The sequence below is a fragment of the Apium graveolens genome, chromosome 9 (assembly GCF_009905375.1).
Source record: "Apium graveolens cultivar Ventura chromosome 9, ASM990537v1, whole genome shotgun sequence".
NCBI lineage: Eukaryota > Viridiplantae > Streptophyta > Magnoliopsida > Apiales > Apiaceae > Apium > Apium graveolens.
In genome coordinates, this window is record NC_133655.1 from 74,362,222 (window position 1) to 74,369,338 (window position 7,117).

Here is a 7,117-nt window from a genome sequence, read left to right on the forward strand (position 1 = left end):
GCACCTAGAACTCCACAGCAGAATGGAGTTGTAGAAACAAAGAACAAGACTCTTATTGAAGCTGCACGAACTATGCTTGATAAAGCAAAGCTACCAACCTATTTTTGGGCTGAAGCTGTGCAGACTGCTTATTTTACACAGAATGCTACACTCATAAACAAGCATGGAAAAACACCATATGAGATGGTGAAGAAAAAGAAGATAAATCTGAAATACTTTTATGTATTTGGATGCAAGTGTTTTGTTCTTAAGACTCATCCTGAACAGCTATCAAAATTTGATCTAAAAGCTGATGAAGGAATTTTTGTTGGATATCCACTTTCCACAAAAGCCTTCAGAGTCTACAATTTAAGAACAAGGGTTGTCATGGAATCTTTCAATGTATCTTTTGATGATACAAAGATTACTGGACTTGAAGATTTCAATGATCATGATCAGCCGAGATTTGAAAATGAAGATGTAAATTCTGATGACCTAAATCCTGATCTTGTAAGTTCTGATGGGTTAAATTCTGATGTCATTGAAAATGTGGTAACTGCTCCAAAGGAAAATGCACCTGTTCAGGGGGAGCAAGCTGATGATCATACCACATCCCAAGACTCTCAAGAAGCATCAGAACCAGTCACTGGCTCTTCAAGTTCTGATTCATCAAGTTCTGATGAGCCAAATTCTGACAATTCTGGAGACTCTAATTCTTCAATTCCTGAAGGATCCAACTCACATTCTGGAATCTCAGAGAGCATAACTTCAGGGGGAGTATCAGAAAATGCTGATGGAGACAACATGGATAATGGGGGAGGATCCAGTTCTAGAGATGAACTTCCATCTACAAGGAAGTGGACAAATCACACACACCTGACTTAATAATTGGAGATCCTGAAGCAGGTGTCAGAACTAGAATAGCAACAACAAATAAATGTCTCTATCATTCATTTCTATCTCAGACTGAACCAAAGAGAGTGGAAGAAGCTCTTCAAGATGCTGATTGGGTGCAAGCAATGCAGGAAGAGTTAAATGAATTTGAAAGAAATAAAGTCTGGACCCTAGTACCAAGACCAAAGGACAGATCAATTATTGGTACAAAATGGGTGTTTAGAAATAAAACTGACAGTGATGGTATAATTATAAGAAACAAAGTAAGGCTGGTAGCTAAAGGATACTTTCAACAGGAGGGTATTGACTATGATGAAACATTTTCTCCAGTTGCTAGATTGGAAGCCATAAGAAACTTTTTGGCTTTTGCTGCTCACAGGAAGTTTAAAGTCTTTCAAATGGATGTGAAAAGTGCTTTTCTCAATGGAGAATTGGAAGAAGAGGTATATGTTGAACAACCTCCAGCCTTTGTAGATCCAAAATTTTCAAATCATGTCTACAGGCTTGACAAAGCACTTTATGTCCTTAAGCAAGCTCCAGGAGCATGGTATGAGACTTTAGCTCAATTCCTTCTGGAAAGTGGATTTCACAGAGGCACAATTGACAAGACTTTATTCTACCTCAACCATGGAAAAGACTTACTTTTGGTATATATATATGTTGATGATATCATCTTTGGCTCTACAAATTCAAAACTTTGTGAAAGATTTTTAAAGTTAATACAGTCAAGATATCAACTGAGTATGATAAGAGAGTTGAGTTATTTTCTGGGACTACAAGTCAAACAAAATGAAGAAGGTACTTTTATCAGTCAATCCAAGTATACCAGTAATCTACTCAAGAAATTTGGAATGCAAGACAGTTCTACTGCATCAACTCCAATGGCTACTGCCACCAAGTTAGAAAAAGATACTGGAGCATCAATAGATATTACTAACTACAGAGGTATGATTAGCTCTTTACTCTATTTAACTGCAAGTAGACTAGATATCATGTATTGTACCTGTCTTTGTGCAAGATTTCAGGATGATCCAAGAGAACCTCATCTAATAGCTGTGAAACAAAATTCAAGTACCTCAAGGGAACAACTGATCTAGGATTGTGGTATCCTAGGGAATCATATTTTTAAGCTAATAGGTTACTCAGATGCAGATTTTGAAGGATGCAAAATAGACAGGAAAAGCACTAGTGGAAGCTGCCAATTTCTTGGAGGCAAATTGGTTTCTTGGTTTAGCAAGAAACAGAAATCAATTTCCACATCAACTGCAGAAGCAGAATATATTGCTGCAGGAAGCTGTTGTGCACAAATTCTGTGGATGAAGAATCAGTTACTGGACTATGGGTTAGAATTTTCTAATAATCAAAGTGTTATTGCTATGACAGGAAATCCAGTTCAACACTCAATGAAAAAGCACATTAGCATTAGGTACCATTTCATAAGGGAACATGTGATGAAAGGTACAGCGGAATTGTAATTTGTTCCAACAGATCAACAACTAGCAGATATCTTTACAAAATCACTGTGTGAAGCTACTTTTACAAGACTGGTAAATGAACTTGGAATGGTTTCAGGTTCTTTCTCAAAATCTGTTTAGTTTTTGTTCTCATACATCAGACATTATGATCAGTGTTTACAGATTTACTTATCTCAATATAATCTATGCTTAAATTGTTACATATTAAACACTGCTTATTATCTGATGTGATTCTATAAACTCTGAAAGTGTTTTGAATGTTCTGTGACTATTCAATCCAATGAGGATTATCTTGTTAGATGCTGACTTAGTGGTCTTTAACAAACTATGTATCCCATGTTTGAATTAGTTATTTATATGGAAATCACTAATACAAGCAAATTCTGATTTTGATCTTAGTTAAATTTACTTCCTGTATCTTATTACTAAGTCACAAACTAGCTTCTTATCTGTCAAATTCTGATGTCAGTAAATCTTAAGGATGAACTACATGCTTGATAAGCCCCACTTATTTGAAGAAAATAAAAGAAAAAAAATTGAAATCAGGTACTCCTTTGAGATCTAGAGTTATTTATGTGAAAGGGAAGATCCAAGTGCATTGCTGGTATTAAGTTATATGCATTAGAAAAACAAATTCATTTTTTTGGTGACTTTTCACATTCTCTGATTACTGGAGAAATATTCTGATAACAGCATAAATTCTGATGGCAGTTGTAACTCATTTACACTGAGAAGCCATTTTCAAAAGAATTTAAAAAGATGCATAAAATAAGCACAAACAGTTGAGGTGGATTCTTGCATAACTTTATTCTACAGTAGACTTCACAATTCAAGACATATTTTAAGCATTTTTCTTAGTTATGCCTTACTTCTAACATATACTGAAGTTTATCAGACTTTAATTTTTATCTGATCATTTGCACATACACACACTATCACTCTATATGAATGATGAAAATTACTGTGGTGATTAAGTTATTTCTGATAAACAGTTAAGTATTATTTGCATAAATCTGAGGACAAGTTCTGATTATGTTCTGATGATTAAACTCTGAAGAAACCAGTCTATATTTCTGTGAAGAAACACAGAAATAGTCATTCACCTTTTTGAGTACAGAAGCCATGTTTTGATGACCGTTAAATTCTGATAATAGTCAAGTTCTGATGCAAATCCTGATTCTTACGTGGCATTATTTATTTACTTGACTTATTTTTTGATATTTACTTGTACGGTCATATTTTCAGAAAATACTTAAGTGAGATAAAAACATTGCTAATATTTTGGTTAATGGGAAACGTGTTGTTATGACAACTGCATGTGCACAATTATTACTACACGTTTACCGTGCCCACTAATAATGTTTTGACTGATTACATGCCGCCAGGTGTCAAAAGTTGGGTTCAGCTTCAGAAATTAGCCGTTGTAATAAGTGGAGCGTATATATATGAGAGATAAAAGATTTTACAATCTTTTACCTACTTTCTCACTCTTTTCTCATCTCTCTTATTATCTTACACTCTTACTATTTTCTGACGCTACTTTCTTACAGGCATTTTATCAAACACTTTCTACAAAAACATTCTTTCACTTAATTTCTCACAGAAATGGCACCAAAGGACGTTATCTTTAATGGAGCCAAGTTCGTCCCCAACAACTATATGGTTATTCTCAGCAAGGATAATGCTCCTTCAGATCTTCACTTCATTCAAGATTTTCTTGCTCGTAGTGAGATTGGGTATGCTTTGACCCAACCACAAGCACTCTCAGGAACACAAATATTCAAGAGCAAAATCTGTTCCTCAATCTCCACTAAGGAGAAAGAGAAGGCTGATTCTGAGAGATGAATCAGATGAGGAAGAACAGGTCCAGATTCCTGCATCAGAACCTGTGACAATAGAAGCTGAAGAGGTAACTCCTCAGAAACAGAATGAAGCTGAGGGTTCTGGGATTTTGTAAAGGAAGAGGTCTTCACATTCTGATACAGATCATGTCACCCCTCCATCTAGAAAATCAAAATTCAGGAAGATGAGAGTAGGTAGGCATATTGCATAACCTCAATCTGAGGATGCTGAAGATGCTGAGGAAGGGGATCAGGAATCTCTAATCTCACAAGAACCTATTGTGATTGAAGCCCTGCCAGCAGCTGAAAAAATTCTGATAAAGGAATCTGCAATTCCTGATATTCACATATCAGAACCTGTGCAAGAATCTGTGATTTCTTCACCTCACTCTCCAATCCAAGCTACAAATGATGTTGAAGAACAAGAGAAAATTCCTGAAATAGATATTCATAATTTGAATATACCTTATGTTCTCTATCTGGAAGCTCCACCAGCAAAATAGCCAACACCTCCTGTTTCTCCAATTCTACATGCTGAGATACCATCAATTCCAATTCTGGATATAGATGCTGAAGGACATAATTTGGATACAACAGAATCTCCTTCAGTTACACACACCTTGGTGTTATCAGAAGATGAGGAGATTCTTGCAAGTTCTGGAGAGTCAGCTCCAGTAAATACTCCATTGCCTACAGATCATGTGTAAAAGCTGATGAGTTGCTGATTAATTCTGACTTCAAAACACAACTTAAAGTCACTTCTCTCAGTACTAAATCTCTTCAAGGTCTACACTCGAAGACTCATGCAAAGGTTGATAAACTTCATGAAACAGCTGATAAGCTAGACATGATGCTCAAACTAGACAAGGATAGGTTTATCAGACCAATTCAAGAAAAAGTGGATGCTATTGAGCAAGTTCAATCCCAGCAGCAGGCGCAACTGGATGAGGTCTTACAAAATCAAGCTACTTAACAGACTCAGTTAAATGAGATCCAATCTTCAGTGGAACTCCTTCTTGTTGGATTTTAAATGCAGCGGGGGCATGACAAAACACTTTTACACATATAAAATCCAAATAAAAGCATACAGATCATGAATAAAAATTCGAGGGATCGAATCTAACCTTTAAATAATTCGGAAACAACGATCAGAGATCCTTAGCAGTTGCTCCTCAAGTGTGAAGCACTCCACCGGTATCCACCAAGAAAACGATGTTAAGGAGGAGGAAGGAGGTGGAGAGAATTGGGTATTCCAAATTTTTGGGTTTTTGTGGTTCAAATAAAAATAGGGTCTATAATAGTGTATTTATAGGCAAAATTTTCAGCTGAAATTTTCCCATAAATATTATTATTATTATCCCATTTATTATTCTCATTAATAATTAAAACACCTTTTAATTATTAATTTTTTTTCTAAACACTTTAGAAATAATTCTCTCTATAGATTTAATTTCCAAAAATTAAATCCTTAATTAATAATATTAAGAACTTTTCTAAATTAATTTATAATCAATTAAATCTCATTTAATCAATTATTAAATTTGTCAATTAATTATTTATTTCACAAATAAATAATTATTTAGCCATTATTAATTAATTTCTCCACCATTAAATCATTCTCTTTTTATGGTGTGACCCTGTAGGTTCAATATTAAGCCGGTAGTAGAAATAAATAATAATAAAACTATTTTATCATTATTAATATAAATTCTTTAATTTATTAAATATGATTAATTAATTAATCACATTTATTCTACATCATGAGGGATACTTCTCAGCATATCGCGACTATCCGGATAATATGAATTCACTGCTTAGAATACCAAAAACCTATTCAGTGAATAGTTACCGTACTATAAACTCCTTCTACCCTACAATGTCCCGATTAAATACAAAACATGGATCTCGTGTCAAGTCTATCTAATTTAATCACTTGCTTACCATTTACTATGCGTAGTTCTATGCAAATTAGAAACTCCTTTTTAATTTCATTCACTCTGGCCAGAGATTCCTGAACTAGCATAAGTGGATCAGCCTTGAACATTCGCTTCCTTCACTGGAAGGGGTAGATCCTTTATTGATCATAAACTATCTTCGTGTACAAATTCCTATACCGAGTAGAGCCCTAATAATTGTCCCTGGAGACTAAGAACTAAACCAAAGCATAGTTCAGTGTACACAAGATGACTATGATGACCTCAAGTCTAAGGATACTTGTACAACTATCACTTTGTGAACAACTGCTGACACGTGAGTGAACTCCATCAGTTGTTCAGCTGTGCGAGTCATGTTCAGTGAACTTATTCTATAATAAGCACCTACATACTAGCTATAGTGTCACCACACAAATGTCTATGAGAACAGACATCCTTCATAATGAAGCAAGCATAGTATGTACCGATCTTTGTGGATTATTAATTACCAGTTAGTAATCCTATGATCAGGAACTATTTAAGTTTAGAGTTATCATCTTTTAGGTCTCGCTATTATGATCTCATCATAATCCATAAAAAGCTTTACTCTAAACTATGGTATATCTTATTTAAACACTTAAATAGATAAAGCCCGTAATAAAAACAAAAGAAGTCTTTTATTAATATCAATGAAATCAAAACAAATTACACAGGAAGTTATTCCTAAATCCTAATACATGATTGGACTTATGATATATTCCTTTCAATCTCCCACTTGTACTAAAGCCAATCACTCTGGTATCTAATACCCATCTTGTCTTTATAACGATCAAAGTGACTTTCATAAAGTAGCTTTGTGAGTGGGTCTGCTATGTCATTATGTGTGTCAATTCTATTTCAATACAATACAAGAAATGTTACCGCGCTCCCACCAACCCTTTTGTAGACGCATGGTTCATCTACGTTTTTGATTGTCTCATCAAAACGGATGTTCCATCTACGAGAAGCTTGCTCT